At 40.4% G+C, this 20153-nt stretch overlaps 1 long non-coding RNA gene across 1 annotated transcript; it reads right to left on the bottom strand.

Annotated features, from left to right (window-relative positions):
• Positions 1–1362: 1362 nt before the first annotated feature.
• Positions 1363–2318, bottom strand: LOC306993424. The gene is made up of 2 exons (XR_013796449.1): positions 2223–2318; positions 1363–1947 (listed from the first exon to the last, which is right to left on the bottom strand). It is a non-coding gene; the product is annotated as an uncharacterized lncRNA (long non-coding RNA).
• Between the last annotated feature and the right edge of the window lie 17835 nt (positions 2319–20153).

Here is a 20153-nt window from a genome sequence, read left to right on the forward strand (position 1 = left end):
TTTTAGGAATTATTAAGGGAGCACGCATTCAGTCATGGCAAACCGTGCAAGCAGCCTGCTTACTTTTATGTTTCACGAACAGTGGATTGTGAATGTTAATGCTTTAATAACCAATCATTTATCAGGAGCATTTATGCTGATGTGTGTGGCGACACGTAGGCTAACACAAAGTTAAGTTACACTTAGTACAATAGCATAAAGAACATATACCTGGGAGGCTGAATAGGCTAAACTAACTAAACTTCGGTTAAAAACAAAATACAAACTATCGCCACTGCATCCTCTTCGTCCGCCGTGATTGTTTACTCTGAAGTCACGTTTGATCTCAAGGGATTTTGCGAGATTTCCCGTCTGACCTGGGAATGCTCGGGAGTCAAATCGGTTTGTGTGTGATGTGTTGATTTTGCCGTGTGGTTGCGCACCACACACTGTACGACCAAAACTGTTAGACCCGTGATTTTTTATTGCCGTGTGTGGGGTCTCTCAGGTTTGGAAAATCGGCCGACAATTTTAAACTCGTCCCGTGTGAACCAGGCATTACCGGTCAGCAAGTTCACCAAGCTCTCGATCTCACTCCTAAACACTGGATCCATTGAGTTCTTCCTCGGTGTCGCTTCTGAACAACTCCGCTAACTAGAGCGCCCTCTCGCGGCTGTAGACGGTAATGTTTTCTCTTGGTTCATCTCAGTCAGTATGAATTAATGTTGATATATAAGTCGCACCTGACTATAAGTCGCACCGGACTATAAGTCGCAGGACCAGCAAAACTATGGGAAAAAAAATTATCTTCTTTTAATAACCAATTTGGCTTATTATTATTTTTTTCCTGTCTTAATTTTATTTGTAATCACTTATTTGTAATCACCTACTGCCATATTCCAGTCTGTGTTGACGTATTCCAATTAGTTGTACCATATTTTGTTTCGTTATTGAGTATGCTAATTGGTTTAAATCTGAAATATTGGTGTGCATTCCAGTGTATTTCAGTGTGAATTGAGTTACAAATTTCATTCTGATTGACATGTATTTCTGTGGATTTGGCATTTATCCATTGTCCTCCCATCGACCGCTGTTACTTATTTAAAACAGCAGTCAGAATAAAACCCCAATTTCAGAAATCATAGTTTGCTTCAGGTGTGTATTTCCTCCATTACACCCGGTTACATGAGTACTCTTTATAACACCATTAAAGAGATGGAGATGTATTCTGTTCAAAACACGGCACAACCTACAAAACTTTTAATTGTACTTGGAATTGCTAAATTGGGGAAACTGCCAAAACTCTCAAACTGGTTGGGCAACTGACACGACCTCAACAATATTAGTTTATTTGATCATTACAGTATCAGCAAACGAGACAAAGGCAGAAGAAACTTTTATTGATAAGATGAGAGAAACAACTGTTACATTTCATTCATGTCAAAGAAAATATGAACATATCAGTTAAAAATCAGTTTAGAAATGATTGAACTGATCTGTCTGGAATTATCATCATCTGGTATTATTTGAGAAACATGAATCCCATGCAGTCAATGTCAGAACCAGATCTTCCTGCAACTCCCAAACAAGATCCAGAGCCGAGATCCATGCGACATTCTCTTGGTAAAGGTCTGTTTGTCATCTTTGCAAAGAACTCTCCACTCCCCAGATCAGTCGTGAATTTGATGGCTCCAAGACGTGTTCCTTCTCCGTTGTCATACAGGGACAGCGAGGTGAACCGCTCACCGGGTTTCAACACATGTTCATAATGCTCTCCAGCTGGCTTTCCAAAGGTTTCAGTTCTCCCATCTGTAAGCCAGACAGTGACTGCCTTTATCTGCCATGCTCCCATCCACACACTGATCTTCGACAATCTGGCACCACTGCTTTCACCAGTAAATGAAAAAGGAGCACCTCCTGAACCACCAACTGTAGACAGAATCAAGGCCATCTTTGAAGAAATTAGATCTGAAAAGTAAATATCAGATTAATATCAGAATTAACACAAGATTTAAATCAGTTATATTAATGTCTCTTGTGCATGAATTCTAAAATGATATTTTTTACTCAAAGACAATTTTACTGAAAAATAATAATAATGTATTCCATGATTAACAGAAATTTTAATTTGTTTTTTGCACACAAAAGTTTCTCAATTTATTACTAGTCCTGTATTAACCTCCTGAAAATGTCAAGCCACTGGCTACATTGATTGCATCCTCAATGCTCACTGAAATACTCACATGAAGAACTGAAGAGTAGCTCGTCTGGTACGTCAGGGATCTGAGATGTGTTGGATTGGGCTGCTGCTTATATAGAGCTCCAGAGGGGCCGGCGGCTCCTGATGTACGTGACAAGTAATTATTTCGGTTGTGCAACACTCATTTCATTTGGATATCTTGCAGGTCACAACAAGAAACTAATGTATGTGGCAAATTCAGTTTGTGGTTTCTGTGACCAAACAGGCTAAACAGTGGAAAATCTCAGTTCCCTGGTCTTGTTCTAAGTCTCTGTGCTTGTGCTCGGTCAATGCATTTTCAAGCAACGTTTTATAAATTACCTGGTAGATTTTAATCGGACTGTTTAGAGCTGGAAGACCACCTTGAGCCTGTTACAAACCGCCACCATGTCCAAAGTCTTTTGTAATGCAGAAAAAATGAATTTTTGTTGATGATCTCTCCTTTACCTGAACAGTGTGTATAAATGCTTATAAAAGTAAAATCATTATCACATAGGCTATAAGTTAAATTGCAAATGTTTTTTTTTATATGAACACATTTAAAAGAGTTGTAGTTAAACAAAAAAATAAACTTTACATTATTGCTCAATTGCGGGGGAGAATAATGTCCTAGTTTCATGTGTCCGTATAGTTCGCCCTTTTTGCAGGTTCAAACAGGAGTGCATATTTTGCTTTGTTATTTAAAATGTTATAAAAAATGACCCATAAACATGATAAAATGTTATGTACTTCGTAACATTCCAAATTTTATAAAACCAATAGAAATTACGCTAAAAGCTTAAAATGATTGAATAAGCATGCAAATAAATTCGAATTTGTTTTGTAGAATTTGTGCTGAACTTCTCTCAGCTCATCTCAAAAATGATGTTATATACAAATCATACACTAACTATTGTTGTTAAACTTTATTGTCCGTTTTCACAGAGCAGAAATGTATCTTTGACACTGGACACTGCGACATACATTCACATCAGCTTACTGCTTAAAAACACATCACACATCAACAACACAAATACAGAATTAAACACTAAAGGTAAAGAAAAAAAGATAATAATAATATTGCCAGCCGTTCTAGGCTATTGTTTAGCTTAAAACACTGTACGATTTAAGATAATCACTGCCATTGGGAGAAAATATTTTTTATAGACGTTTCTTCTGGCCAAGGGAATTTTTAGTCTACGACCAGATGGGAGCAATTCAAAAGTAGAGTAAAGAGGGTGTGTATTATCTATAAATATCGCAATAGCCATTTTTTCCATAAAATGATCAAACAAGCCCTGAAGTGGCTGATGCTTGTGTCCAATAATCTTATTTGCTTGATTAATTATTTGTGAGAGTTTGTTCTTTTGTTTTAAATGTTAGATTACCATACCATGAAACAATATTATTTGTGAGAATACTCTCAATCATTGATTGATATAACATGGTTAGAGTCTGTGAGCTAATATTAAAACTTCTCAGTTTCCTGAGGAGACCCAAGCGTTGTCGTGCTTTTTAATGAATGTACTCTACATTACTTTCAAAATTAAGTTTCTCATCAATAATTGTACCCAAGTATTTAAAATTCGAGACCTGCTCTACAGTTTTTTTCTTTATGACAACTGGTTTATATTCAGAGGCGGTATCTACTCTTCTCAAATGACTTCTCAGACATAGCTCTTTTGTCTTTTCAATATTAAGATGCAAAAAACTACTCTCAAACCAACAAATAAATACTGTCAATGTACTCAAAGTATGAGGAGTAGTTAATTTCTTTCTGACAGGAGACCAATGCCATATCATCGGCATATTTTATAAGGGTAAGGTTATCATCATTGCACTTCAATTCATTGATGTATACGGAAAAAAAGTATTGGGGACAGTACACATCCCTGCGGTACCCCAGTATCTAAAACCAAACAGTCTGACATGACATTATTATTAATACAGACTCGCTGAGGTCGGCCTTTTAAAAACTCCTTAATCCATAAAATCATCCAACTACTAACACCTAAATCATAGAGGCGCTTTAAAAGAAGATAAGGTCGGACAGTATTAAAAGCGGATGAGAAATCCATGAAGAGTATTCGAATTTGAATTATCTAGATGAGTTTGAACCTTGTTTAAAAGAGTGAGAGAGGCATCCACAGTGCTCCTATTGGCCCGATAGGCAAATTGCAGGGGGTCTAGTGATGTCTCGATTTGAGATAACAGTTCCTTACACACTATGCGCTCCATACATTTACAGAGAATAGATGTGAGTGTGATTGGGCGAAAGTCTTTGAGAGATTTTGCATTAGGTATTTTCGGCACCGGGATGACAATGGAATTTTTCCAAGCTAATGGTACAAAACCATTGTGCAGGAAGATTTGAAACAACCTTGTACGCACATGTCCAAGTTGAGCTGCACATTCTTTCAAGACTTTCCCCTTCAGGCCATCTGGGCCAGATGCCTTATGCGGTTTAACTTTACGAAGCACTGTGACAACCTCCCTCTCCTGTATGGTCATAGGCTGTGATTGAGTCATGGTCCTCATTAATTCATTACTAACAGTCAAATCATTAAAATCATTATCAAATCTTGAATAAAAAATATTAAGATTATTTGCAAAACAATGAGGCTCTTCATATTGTTGAACTCTTTTCTTTTGTCTACCCATCATTGTATTCAAACCCTTCCATGCATTTCTTACATTCCCTGTTTTTAGTGATCCCTGTTTAGTTTTCTCTTTATATTCATTCTGTGCATCTTTTATCTTACGTTTTACTGCTTTGTTTAACTCTTTTACTTTCTGCTGATCATTCTGCAAGAAAGCAATTTTCTTCATTTTTAAGTAATGTTTCAAATCTTTGTTAATCCATGGCTTATTATTTGGGTAGACTCTGATATTATTTGTTTGAACCACTGAATTTACACAGAAATTTACATAGCAGGTTATTGTATCATTCAACAGTCATCATCGTTAAAAAATAAGTCCCATTCAGTGCACTCAAAACAGCCTCTTAGCTTTTCTGTTGCGTCTCTTGACCATGTTTGAACCTGCTGAACTTCAGGCTTAATTGTCTTTAATAGCTGGCAATATTTTGCCTATATAACAGATGAATAACATTGTGATCCGAGCGTCCCAGAGGTAGAAACGGCTCACCCTGATGCTGTTTTTATTATTGCTGGCTATTTTAATCAGTGCAGCTTACGGACTGTATTCCCTAAATACCATCAGCATGTGGACATTCCCACCCGTGATAAAAACACTCTCGATCATGTTTACAGTAATATACGTGGTGCATACAGGGCTGCACCCCGACCCCACTTTGGACACTCTGACCATATCTCTTTGTTCCTGTACCCTGTTTACAGACAAAGACTGAAGCAAATACACCCTGTCACTTAACAGGTTAAACTCTGGACCCCAGAGACGGAAAGCATTTTGCAGGACTGTTTTGCCCTGACAGACTGGGATGTGTTTGAGGCTGCAGCCACTCTGGAGGACTCTGCCGTCAGTGTACAGGATTATGCTGAGTATGTGACTGGGTACATCAGCACTTGTGTTGATAACATCGTGCCCACCATAAAAATTAAGAAGTTTCCAAACCAGAAGCCCTGGATAAATACTCAAGTACGTCACATGCTGCGTGCTCGATCTCTCGCATTTAGATCAGGCAATGAGACGGAGTATAAAGCTGCAAGGTACGGACTGAGGAAAACCATCATAGCGGCCAAGAGGCAGTACAGAGAGAAGCTGAACAGCTTCTATTCCACTGCTGACTCGGGGCGGATGTGGCAAGGCCTGCAGCACATCACTGACTACAGGGTCACCACAAATAACAACTTTAACAGACAGCCTGCCGGACGACCTAAATACATTTTACTCCCGCTTTGAGGCCCCCAGCTACACTGCAAAAAGGGAGCCCACGCACACCGGGACCACCCAACCCCCCTCCCCTCCACCAACTGTCTCAGCAATCCAGGTACACAAAGCTCTGAGGAAGATAAACCCCGCAAAACAGCAGGACCAGACAACATTCCTGGGCGGGCCCTCAGAGCATGTGCCTACGAGCTGGCTGATGTGCTCGCCTCCATCTTCAATCTCTCCCTCAGCCAGTGCGTCGTTCCTTCGTGCTTTAAGACCACAATCATTGTCCCACTGCCTAAGAAGAGCACACCCACTAGCCTGAATGACTACAGGCCAGTGGCACTCACTCCGATCATCATGAAGTGTTTCGAGAGAGTGGTGCTGGCCCACATCCAGAACAACATACCAGACACTCTTGACCCCCTGCAGTATGCCTACAGGCCCAACAGGTCCACCTCGGATGCCATTGCTGCTGCCATCCATTATTCTCTCGCTCATCTGGAAAATAAGGACTCATATCTAAGGATACTTTTCATCGACTACAGCTCCGCCTTCAACACGGTCATCCCCCATAAACTCACCCACAAACTTTCCACACTTGGACTGCACCCCACACTCTGTGACTGGCTCCAAGACTTCCTGACTGGCAGGCCTCAGTCTGTCAGGATTGGTAACAGGACTTCAGCCAGTATCATCACAAACACTGGCACTCCACAGGGTTGTGTACTCAGCCCCATCCTCTACACTCTGTTCACATACGACTGTGTCGCCTCCCACAAGGATAACATTATCCTGAAGTTTGCGGACGACACCGCAGTTATAGGACGTATCACTGGCGGCGACGAGGCAGCCTACAGGAGGGAGGTTGCTAGTCTGGTGTCATGGTGCGGAGACAATAATCTCATCCTCAACACGGGCAAGACGAAGGAAATGATAGTGGACATGAGAAAAGGGAGGAGAATACACCAGCCACTGTTCATCCGGGAGCTTAAAGTGGAGAGGGTGAGCAGTTTTAAATATCTAGGTGTCCACATCAGTGAGGACCTCACTTGGACACCTCATATCACGCAGCTGGTCAAGAAGGCCCAACAGCAGCTGTATTTTTTGAGGAGGCTGAGGAGGTTTGGCATGTCGCCCAAGATCCTCAAAAACTTCTACAGCTGCGTTATTGAGAGTGTCATGACGAACTGCATCACTGTGTGGTACGGTAGCACTACTGCTATGGACCGCAAACGCCTGCAGAGAGTGGTGAAGACTGCACAGAAGATCACCAGGACTCCACTACCCTCTCTGCAGAGCATCTACCACTGCAGAGTCCGCAGAAGAGCTGCTTCCATCCTCAAAGACCCCTCCCACCCCCAGCACGAACTGCTCACACTTCTACCCTCAGGACGGAGGTACAGAAGTGTGAAATGCAGGACTTCCAGATTTAAGAACTCTTTTTTCCCCTCTGCCATCAGACTCCTAAACAGCTGATAGGAGTATGTTGAAACTATTATTTTATATAGAACTGCACCACCTCATTTTAAATTTTTATCTTTTTATTGCTCTTATTAAGAAATGCACTTAACATTATTGCCTTCATTGCTTTTACTGTTCATTTTGTGTATTTTTGTTGTATGATATTGTATTTATTGGATGACATTTGGTGTGGAACGGCAAAGTAAGCATTTCATTGTGCAGGGAAACTATGTTTTCTGTCTGTGCATATGACAATAAACTCTTTGAATTGAATTGAATTGAATTGATGTAACCTTGGCACATATGCACCTTCCACATTACCAAAACATTTGTCCAGAGTCTTAACCAGTCTTGTCGGACAGGTTACATATTGCTCAAGATTTGGCAACAGTGAAGATACATTGCATTTATTAAAATCTCCAAGCAAGAAGACTGGGTCATCGGCAGAGTTGCAAAGCGCTCTGTTGTAACTAGCAGCTATGCATTCGGCAGCAAGAGCAAAGTTTGGTCCAGGCACATAAACTAAAATAATTGTTATTTGTCCAAATTCACGAGGCAAATAATATGGCCTAAAAGACACAGTCAATAGTTCATAGTGAGCAGAGCAATGTGTTTCACGTACCGTAATATTATTCGCCCACCTGCTACTAACAAACATACACAGTCCTCCTCCGAAGGTTTTGGTTGACTTGGCACTGTCGCGGTCCAGACGGATTACTGAGTATCCGTCCAAGTGTATGTTGTCAATCGCCTCCGTCAGCCAAGTCTCCGTGATGCAGATCAGGTTAGCTCTTTTAAAGACTCTTTTAAAATAGTCTTTCAAAACTATTTGTTATAACATTTGACGTTTGCCTCAAAAACAGGATGTACACTCATAAACATGAAAAATAAAACAACTTTAGCAGTTGACCATTGAAAGACTGGTAAAACACCTCTGGCACAACAACCAGCACCAGTTCGGATAAAAAACTTACAGTTTTTCTCGATTGCTTAAACACTATAACCAGGCTTTTGAACTAAAATTTCAAAACCATAATGCCGTTAATAAAAAAGCACACTCATTTCACTAAACTATAAACACAAATCCCTTCATTTCTCATTGCCTACACCATGTGGTCATTTAGAAAGCACTAGTATTCAGTATTGTTCACTCAAGTCAGCGCAGCTTCAGCTCAGTTAGCACACAGTTGCCCAGGTGAAAACACTGAGAGTCAAAATTTAACATCAATCAGATCCTTCAATAGATAGATAAAAGGGCCCGGATCAGTTTATTGAGTTTTGGAACAATGGATCCAGAAAGACATGAAGAAAGAGGAGGGATAGGAGGAGGAAGGGTAAGGGCAAGAAGACAAGCAGTCTCGGATGAAATTCAATCAGTTCGGATGAGAACACAAGCAACATATCTTACCGGTTTTGAAAATGTTGTTTTGAATGTATTGCACCAGTGTGTAAGACTATGGTGTAGTGTGTGTGTTGTGATGGCTTGTGTGTCCTGTCTGAGGGTAAAGTTTGTTTTTTCAGCAAGAGTGAATGGTTTTGAGTGTAAGAGCTTCATTTTGACCTGCAAATATGATGTTTGGGGAACTGGGTGAGACGCTATGGATTTGTGTTTACTGGTTTGAGAATACGAGGCATAGTTTCAAGGAATGTGTTTAAGCAATCGAGAAAAACTGTAATAAGTATATGTTTTGTTTTTTTAGTACATAAGAACTTCCGTCACTAGATTTTTGGATCAAAATCAAAAATGTATTTACCCAAATTAACTTGAGAATGAACGAGCACTAACTTGAGAGCAAACCAGTTGTGCACCCCCGTTAGAACTGGTCTTGTGTTTTGACATATAAACTGGTAAAAAAAAGGGTGGGTCTGTCTGAACATTTAAGCTGAACGTACATGCATGTATGGAATTAAGAATTAGTTTGTTAGTTTGAAACAATATGTAATTTTTTGAAGTATTTGTTCAAGTAAAACTAGAATGAACAAATGGGACTATGTATTTTTGTTGCGGTTTAAACAGTGAATATGGGCTATATTCATGGGCCGGATTAACCATTAGGGCAACTGGGCACTTGCCCAGGGGCCCAGGACATCTAAGGGGCCCTGGGCACCGTCAAATATTATGTTAGATTAGGGGTTTTTGATCGTGGACGATTAAAATGTCTCCACGATCTGCTTTTGAAGAAATATCGATCGTACATTCTATCAGTTTGCAGTTCTGGCGCCTCCGTCTCAACATACTGTACAGCGCGACGTATATCCACATCAAATGCAGAGGAACGGGACACTGTAGTTCATCAAAATTAATCATTTGCATGTGCTTTAAAGCCTTGCCGGTTAAATATGTCATTCGCTGCTGATGCGCTGTTCTAACGGGCGCTTTTCTGAGCGCAATACACCCGACGCGCACATATGCAATAAGCCTGTCTAACATGGTTACTGGACTAAGTTATCTTTCGAGTCTTATTGCTCTAATACTGTCAAATACACACAAGGTTTACATAAACAAAGTTGGTTATGTCTAAAGTGAAAGAACAGTAGAAAAAAATAAGAAAAAAATCTGATTGTCAAATGTGTTAGACTCGTCGCGGGCAGATCTTAAACACGGGTTTCTGTGCAACGTCATCACATAGATGCGCGCGCATCTAAGAGGCAGAAAGCAACACTCTTTACGGCTATATCTAGCAGAAGCAGAGATGACGCGGAGCTGTTGTGCTGTAAACTAACCTAAATAAATAGAGTATGTCAGGTTTTTATGATTCGCAAACTTACTTGGACAATTTCATACTAGTCAACTAACTAACGTTTTACATAATGTTATATTAATATGCAAATGAAACACAAGCAAACAGATCCAACTCTGAAATTGCAGTTTATTATTGAGTCAACAAGAATTTACAAACAATGCGAAATCTACGTTAATTACAATGTTCTTTTACAGAACTCGGCATAACATATAGCGGTCTTGCCTCTTGGATGCGCGCGCATCCGGTATTGTTTGTATACAAGAAACCTGTATAAAGACACAGTAGCCCTAATAGTAAACATGCTGCCGCTTGTCCTTAAAGGGACAGTTACCCAAAAATAAAAATGATGTAATTATTTACACACTCACTCTAATGTTGTTCCATAAATGTATTCATTTCTTTCTTGTGCTGAACACAAAAGAAGATATTTTGAGGAGCGGTTCCGGGCGATTCCGGGCGGTTGCTGGTCACCATAGTAGGAAAAAAACTATTATGGAAGTCACTGGGGTACATCAACTGTTTGGTTACCCACATTTTTCCAAATAACTTTTATTTTCAACAGAAGAGGAAGACTTATTCGGGTTTGAAACAGCTTGAGAGAGTAGGCTAAATGATGACAATTAAAAAAATTTGGAGAACTATCCCTGTTAATAAAACAACAAAATATTTCATATCATTTAATGACTTTCTTTTATGCTGTTAAATACACATACTGTAGCTGAAAAAAAAAAATAGGGGGGGGGGTCCTACAAGTCATTGTGCCCAGGGGCCTCTGAACTCTTAATCCGGCCCAACGGGCCTGTTCGGTGTTGCGGTGGAGTCGCTATCTGACAAGTACGCCGAGACCGTCAAGCAATCTAGGATGATGCCCCATCTACTGCCGAAACGGTCTCAAGCCCCCCCTGCAGCGAGATCCAGATCTTCTTCTGCGCAGCGCCCGGCGGGACCTACCAGACGCGCATCCCCGAGCACGGCAGAGCGTCGCGAGCCAGAGGCAGTTCAGGAAGCCCCGCTTTGGTGCGAAGCCGGCCTCTAGCTGCCAAGGGCGCCCGGCGGGCAAAAAAGAGCAGCGTTCCTGATGTGCGTGTCGGGGAGGAGAGAGCGCGGGACGTTTTCGTCGGACCCGCTGCGAAGAGGGTGTGTTCCCGCCCAGAGTTCGACGTGAATGTCTTGATTTTGAAACTGCTGTGTTCTGTTTCAATAAACAAAGTGCATTACATGTCTCAGCAAAAGAGCTTTCTTCCTCCCTACACTATTACCCGCGTCATAAGCAAAACCTCTCCCCCGGGAGACGTTTCGCAGAGCGGAAGCTTGGGGAATCCCGAGAAGATGGCTATTTATGTCCCCGTGCAAAATACCGCGGACGAGTCACCTGTCTTTCATGTAGCGGTCAATGCTTCCCCGGTGGCTGGCGCTCAGCCCCCGCCGCAGCATTCATTAAAGCCCCCCTTATCGAGTCACCTGAGCGCGTGGTCGACTCTACCGACGGCATCACATTGGGTATTAAACACGATAAAGATCTAGCTCTATAGGCTCCTTTAGTAAAGGGTCCTGACTGAGTCGGTTTCCGCCTGAAACATAATTCCACCATAAACATGATCATTACAAGTTTTCTGGAGGCTAATCAAATCACAAAAAGTTCCTTGACTGCCTACAAACACAGGACTGTAATTTATGTCTGGGGTTTTATATCCTTACATTGTTCACATTTCTTCTGAAGCATGTTGAGGTAGAGGCTTCAGTTTCTGGGGCAGGTTGTGAAAAATCCTACAATAAAAGAGATGTGTAAGGGCCAGTCCCTGTTTTATGCCACATATTCAAATGTTTGCCCTAATAAAAAGCCCAGTGCATTCACCTCAGCAACTGTCTCAGAACACAGACAGTGTGTCTTCAACACTTCCTTAAGATCTTAAGATTTTAGCTTAAGATCAAGCTTAAGATCAAAGCCCGAGTTGACAGAAAAAGTTGATGAGCTTGCGTCATGGTACCAATAAAGCTTGACTGCATCGGTTTGGTTTTGTCAACTCAAAACTAATCCTGTAACCCAGAGTTTGTTCAGCTACCTTCATGGTACAGGCCCCTGGTTTAGCTGTTTGGTTTCTCTGTGTTTTTATGGTCCACAGTTTATAATTTGTGCGTTCTTGTCTACGTTACGTTAGTTATTCCCCGGCACTTTTGTTTTGATCTGAATTATTGATAAACGTGACCACTGGGCATAGATCTTGCCTCAACTCTGTTGCAATCAGCACAATGACAATAAATAAAAAGTTTATAACTATGTTTTTTATATAATGTATAAATTATCATATGCATTACTGAATTTTACATAACATATTTTTCAATAATTAACATTTAGGAGGGTTGTAGCTTGATACAAAGCTCATATTTTTATAATTCAATCTCTTACAAGTAGAGGTCGACAGATAGTTTTTTCCGATATATCGGTACTGATAGTTGATTGGTGGAACGTCTCAGTTGCTTATGCAACCCTCGTTCCCTGAAGGAGGGAATGGAGACGCTCATTTTTCGCTGAGGAGCCGACCGGAGTCAACGGTGGTCCAACAATAGTGGCGAAGGGACTACATCTCCGTTCCCTCCAGGGAACGAGGGTTACATACGCAACGAGACGTTCCCTTTCAGTTGTCACATTCGACGTAGTCGACATTGACTGAATGGGATCACCACTAGACATATACAGTCCAGGTTTATTAACTTTGTTAATAAAACCTAATTTAATGTTTTACAGAAAGAGTGATTTATTCGACAAATTGGTTTAATCTATTGAGAATTTGGTTCAGAGAATGGGATTAAGTGTTTCAGCAATTCAGAAAAACTGTAATTTACACACTACAGATCATTCATGGAGAATGAAATGGAGAACACAATTTTTGTTTGTATTGAAAACGTTACAGAAAAAAATTATATTGTATACAGTGATACATTTTTGCAATTGCAGAAAAAAGTATAGTAATTGCAACTGAGTAAGATGAATCTATTATATACTGTATCCACTGTAAGTATACAGTAGTATTGTACTGAATATTGAATAGTAGGCCTATTGAATGTCTGTATATTCAGCATTTGCAAACTGTACAAATACTGCAGTCCAACTGCAAAAGCGAAAGGGTCAAATAAAGCTCTAAATGAAAAGCATGTTACCGTACACTCAAATACTGTAAGATGTTCGACTGTGACATCAAGGTCAGTGAGAGACTGATTCTGCTTCATCATCATGTCTTCCTGCCGGTTCTGGCCTCAGGACTTTGTCTACATTACAGGAAATGTTTCCAGACGAAGGGAAAAACCCTCTAGTCTGACACAGCCAGCCTTGACAACACTGTCACAACTTACTGTTCCTCTTCCTCCTCACCCGTGTCACCTGTGCACCTGAACTGGCTCATATTTCATACAGTTGGTTTGATCATGTAAGACTTGATTTTCCTGCTAAGACTGAAATAAAACTCACCTTAAAGCAGGGGTCTCAAACTCAAATTGGCTGGGGGCCACTGCTGTGAACGAAAGTTCATAGGAGGGCCATTTTAACATTCAAGCACAACAAGAAAGCGCAATATTTTTCTGTAAATTTACTTCACTTGCTGAAATGTTAGCTCTCATTTACTTCAGATTATGTAACATATTTGTGTCATACTTAACGAAAAAATGTAAACATCAATATATTAAACATATATTTAACAATATATAATATAATTTTAACAGTTAGTGCAACCTTTTTTCCTTACTTTACTTTAACTTAAATAACTTGTCAAAACATTGCAGTGAACTCATGCAATCCCTGAATACATTTGCACACTATTTTATTTCTTGCCTGACACCTGGCAGCGCTTCTGCTCACACAACTGAGCCACGTTTGCCCTGATGGAGGTCACAGTTGAAACCCTGAGTACAGCTTCAAGATGGGCATCACTAAGCCTGGACCTGTACTTGCATTTATTGAAGTTCATAGTTGAGAACAATTTCTCACACAGATATGTGCTTCCAAAAAGGCACATTACCCGACTGAACACTTTGGACAGCTCTGGGTAGCATGGAGGTAACTCTCTCAAAAACTGTCCAGTCTTGTCTGCTTTTCCCTGTGCCTCTCTGAATTTAGTTTTTAGCTCACTGTTGCACTGCAAGTCAATAAGCTCCATTTGCAACACACTTGGGACAGTCTCCACGTCAGCTGAGAAGGGATCTGCGAACGGCTGGAAAGTGTCACGGTGTGACTTGAAGTCAGCAAAACGCTGATCAAATTCCTCCAGCAGGTTGTCAATAGCAGAAGCATATTCATCACCACTGAATTCTGTGCCCTCTTCCACAAGAGATCTGCATGTAGTGAAATGACTGAGGTTTTTTTTGCAGAAAGCTGATTAGTCTTTGTTCCTGTTTGCCCCTCAACAGGAACATAACTTAGTTTAACCCTCTGGGGTCGGCAAACGCGCGGGCGAACGCGTATGGCCTAACAAATTTCAAGAAATATGAAAAAATAAGCTGTTAAATGTCTACTTTTTTATGTGTCCACTTACAATCGAAATAAAACATTGTGCTTTTGTAAAATACAGAAAGTAAACAGGGAGTGCTTTATGCCTCTCCGTCTCCGTGAACTTTTTTTCTGGTACACGTCTGTAAACTTAAACAAAACTCAGCGAATACTATTCACTCAGACATGAGATATATATCTCTATAATCATTTAAGTGTGTAGTTTTAAATTATCTAATTCAAAACTAAAATACATATTCTCTGTTTATGTAATCTATATATAAAGAGCGAGAGATCAGCCGTTCTCATTATCGTTCTGGCATCTCATTACTCTGCTAATGTGACACGCCCATCGAGAGCGCGCGCTATTCAAATGTAGATAATCTGAAGCCTTGTTTATACTCGACGCGCCCGCAAGAGCGCGAAGTGTGCGCGGCAAAAATTACGTCATTGCGGTGTGGGCGGTCGCGCGCGTTGGGTGCGCAAGGGCCCATTTCGCCTGGCGGTGTGCACGGCAGATTTTGTAACATCGCGCGCGGCTCCGCATCCGAAGATGAACGACTTCGAGCCGAATCTGGCCGAGCACGAATTTCTCATCACACCAGCACCCCTAAATTAGTTGCTTACATTTAAAAAATGAGCATACAATAGCATAAAAAGCCTTTTTAATGAACATAAAAGGTCCATGGTTAATACAATGTAGCCTACACGAAAGTTAAATGTTTAGTGAAATTAGAAAATATTTAAGAAATTGTTACTTTATTGTATACGTAGGCTACATGTATTTCCATATAGGCTAGCCTATAGCCTATATTTTGTTCTAATGTCACAAGTAAAAATCTCAGGGTTTTTACTGGGTTTTACATGATTATTTTTGTATTGGTGGTGGTAACTAAAATAAACATTGTCACGTGTTTATATTTCTTCTTCTCACCGATTCCTGATGGTTTAGAGAGGACAATTACTCGAGTCGCCCCCTGTAGTTTCAAAGAATAGTACAACGGCGAGCACGTCAAGTATAAACGCCTCGACCGCTTGGAGAGGAGCGCGCGCAGTCAGCGGAGGCTCGCGCTCGTGTGGACGCGTCGAGTATAAAAAAGGCTTAAGGCAACACATGCAAACCAGTCAACGCGCACAACAGCTGGAAAACACACTCGCTGTGAGGAATAATAATATCGTGATAATCCTGGGAATTTTGCCTCAAACGTGCTGGAGTAGCCTAACACCGGATCCAGCTGCAGATCAGTAAGTGCTTTGTTCTAATCGCGATATGAAATGGTGTCTGTAAACCGCAAAAGACTGTTTAAATTTGAATCGCGTTTCTGTGTTTGAATGAATGAACGACACATGTTGTTTACTACAGCTCACGCGTGTCTGTGTGTGAATGAATTTCGCTTTTAGCAAACTATCTATATTGCCTACTGAGATGAGTAAAAATCGACTAAATACGTTGAAATAAAATGTCTTTGTATAAGCAACATATTAAACTGCAAATTAACATTTATGCCCTAATATATATTATAAAAGACGATATGTTACAGATGAAATATGAAAGACAACATTCCGTTTTGGATAGATTATAAAGTTTTTACTGCCACATCAAAACCTAATTTACAAGGTGCAAACAAAATCTTAAAAGGTCAATATAAGCCTTTTCTCTTTAAATTATTTTTGTGTTTTATTAGTGACAAATTTGGGGAGAGGATAGCCTACATATTGCAAAACTTTCTGAAAATACGAATGAGAATTAACTGCACAATTACTAGAAATGTTTACCTTGGATATTATACAATTTGCAAGCATACACAGTTTGTGGAAAAATACACTTTTTTTCAAGATGTTTCCAACTCTGAACCAATTCTGTAGTAATATATATATATATATATATATATATATATGTGTGTGTGTGTGTGTGTATGTATATATATATGTGTGTGTGTTGTCTTTGCATTCTATCTTGTGGCTCAGTGACACCTGAATGAAAGGCTCATTAGTATGCAGCATTAGCAGGTCTTTGTCTCCAGGTGTGAATGAGGACATTATTCATGACCTTGTTGGATCATTCACGCCCCCCTGCATATTGCCTTTCCAAACAAAAAGTGTCTTACAAAATTTAAATCAATCTATTGTTTAATGTGAACGATTAGCTCGGATGATTTTCAGATCATTTTGAAGTAAACACTCTAGCCGACAAGATCCATTAGTCAAAAGTATTGTGGGAATATGTGAAGTTGGTCGTTTGTGGTCTTATATCAGAAAATGTAAGTTTGAGTTTTTTTGAATAACCACGCATAAATAATATTCTCTCAAAAATGCAAACATGTACATACATGTTGCTCACATATTATGATAGTCATGTTCGTGCTAAATAGAGTGTAATTACACCTTTGCCATTCATATGTTTATAAGCAACTGAAAAAAATACAAATATCAGGTCATGTCAAAACATCTCAAGGACCCCAAAAACACCTTGGACCCCAGAGGGTTAACTCTGGCTGAGTTTGGGCTTCCCACAACCGCTGCTTCTCTCTGAGTTCTTTTCGTTTAGCATCAACAATGACTGGGTTGGGCTCATTGCAGCAGGATGGGGCCATATGTCCATCTTCACCACAGTTAAAGCAGTACCATGGGCGAGGTTTCTTGCTGGATTTTCCCACATTCTGCTGTGGTGATTTCTCTGCAGGCTCTTTCAGCTTATTTCTTTGACTTGAATGTCTTGGTGGTAGCCTTTGCTGAGGACTCATCCATCGATGCTTTCAAGGTTGCCAACTGGGCTTGAAGTTTTCATTTTCTTTGTACCCACATCAGGGGTATCTTCTGCAGAAGCAGCTGCTAGGTCTTTCTCATCAGTGTCAAAGTCATACACATTCAGAGAGTTAGACTGGACTTTAGTTTTGGGACATCCAAAACTAGGACTTGGCAGTTTGCTTGTCCTCTTCAGTTCGCAGTAAGAGGAACCACTCAGGAAATGAGGGTGGGTTATACTTTCTTTGTTCCAGCTGGAGATTTGTGATGAAGCTGTTGTTCCAGCAACACTGTTTCAGCAGTTGGCGGTCTAAGTCTCCAGCAGCAATACCATTTCTTTACACTACATTGCTCAATGTAGCCTGTAGTCGATGTAAGTAAGCGGAAGGTTTTTCACCTGCGTTTTGGTTGGTGTTTAGGAATGCCGCAAAGAGTTCATCACCATCATCCACAGTACCATAAGCTGAGTCAAGAACACTCAGATATTCACCGGAACTGGACTGAGGCCCTAGATGTTTCACAACATTGGCAGCTGGAGGAAGCAGGCTTTCTGAAAAATTTCTGACCACTTGTTTGTCAGAGACTGTGGTATCTGTGAGGTAAAACTCTGCATTGCTACGCCAGGTGTCATAATCAACTTCTAGGCTTGGACATGGAGTTTTTCCAGAGAAAGGACTCCACTTGGAAAAGCCGTAAGGTGTTGACGACATATCATTGCTCTTTACAATGTGTTCTACCACCACTCTTTGGACTTCAGGTGTAGTAAGTTGTTCAGGTGTTAACTGGTAGGTTGCTCTACTACCACTACGTGTAACCTCATAAGTCTGTTTGAGTGGAAATGGAACGCTATCCATATTCATTGTCACTTTGGACTGAGTAGTTGGCTCAGTTGGGGTCTGGTCAGTTACCGGGGATGCCACTGTATTTGTATCAGGGGTATACAGTGGGGATATGTTGACCAAGCGGTTTTCATGCTCAACTGGACGATCCTGCTTTGCAGAGTGTTGAATTCTAGCCAACTCCTCTAGCAGTACTTTCTAAAAATCTGTACCACTCATTTCACTCATTTTTGCTACATCTTTTAACTCAGACAGGTAGGACTGGGTTAAGCTTGATCCTACATTAGCAGTATAAATGCTAGACAAAAGCTGGATGCGATGAGTAATGTTAGGATCAGAAGAGGGTCTGTGACATGGTAAGTCACTTTGGAGTGTTTGAATAGCTACGCCACATTGAAACGCAACAACAGCTGTGTTCTTGAAATCAGCATCGGAACTTTCTATCTTGGACCCATCCTCAATGGACCCATATTTCTCCCAAAAAATCGACCACTTCATCATCTACATCAGTACCAGAAAGGCCACTGATTAGGACTGAATTGGGCACCTTAATGTTCTTAGACAGAATATCCATGTGAAATTGCAGAACAACCCAAAAAATATATATAGTGTTGTCACGGTACCAACATTTCAGTATTCGGTACTGATACCTGTGAAAATCCACGGTTCTCTGTACCAATTTCGGTACCAAAGCTAATTTAGATTAAATTTGCATATATTAAAGTGTATATCCATTTGTTAGATAACATTAGATAAAATGACCTAACAATAGTTGTACAAAATTCCCTGCCTCACGCATGCGCGAGTCGCACTTGTTCAGACTTGTCTGATGTATGCGCAAAAGTTCAGTCGGCAGCATCCAGTACACAGAGTTTTCCTGGCATTGTTTATAAATAATTTTCTTTGTGTGGTATTGCCGTGCGTTCATAACTACGCAAGTAAAAATATTTAAAGTCATTGTAGATGTTTTTCAGAGAGTGTTAGAGCGTGATTCAGTTTATTTTTCCTCAGAAATGTTATTGTGTCAACATACATACAATCGGCGGTGCAATGCTCACATATTCAACGAGTCATCCTGTTATATTTTCTCAACGATGTTTATTCAAGGGAGTTGTTGTCATATGGTGATTAAAAATATGTATACAATGTCTTATCGGCATATGATACAATAGCGCACGAGAGTGCTAGAGCAGCGCACACACTTTTGTAATCTGACACCTCTTGTTAGCAGTAGCAGCAGCAGCCCGGTCTGTTTAATGTAGCTGCATTTAGAGTATATATATTTCAATAAGCTCTACTTTGCTATTACTTCATACAACTTTAACTTCTCCATGTATATTCATACAGGCATTATCTGTGTATATTCTGTCATGTCATATTATCATTTATATTTATCATCCTTAATTTGTTCTCTCACAGAAACCACTTTGATGTATATCCACGCAAACCTGTATACAACTTACAATTGTATGGCCTAATAAATATGGACAGATGGACAAGTTCACTCTGGAGTAGCTGCAGTTCTTTCTAACCGAAGAATTAGACCAGTTGAGTTCCAACCATCGCACTGAGCGCAGAATATCCCACAATAATTATACACTGAAGCAATTATTCTCCGTGGGGTAATTTAAAAATGTATAGCCTACGAATAAATTTTTAAAATCAAAAGTTTTATCTGTTCATGAACAATCAAGTAGCCTGACTACGTCAGACTTCCTACTTCGGCTAATTTCATTTCGCTCCTGTAGTCAGTCTGAGACAGCGGCCTATCTTTCAGTTTTCCACCGGCCTTCGGACGGCCGGGCCAATCAACGAACAGAGGGCGGGCTGAG

This window comes from Phoxinus phoxinus (assembly GCF_949152265.1).
Source record: "Phoxinus phoxinus genome assembly, chromosome: 2".
NCBI lineage: Eukaryota > Metazoa > Chordata > Actinopteri > Cypriniformes > Leuciscidae > Phoxinus > Phoxinus phoxinus.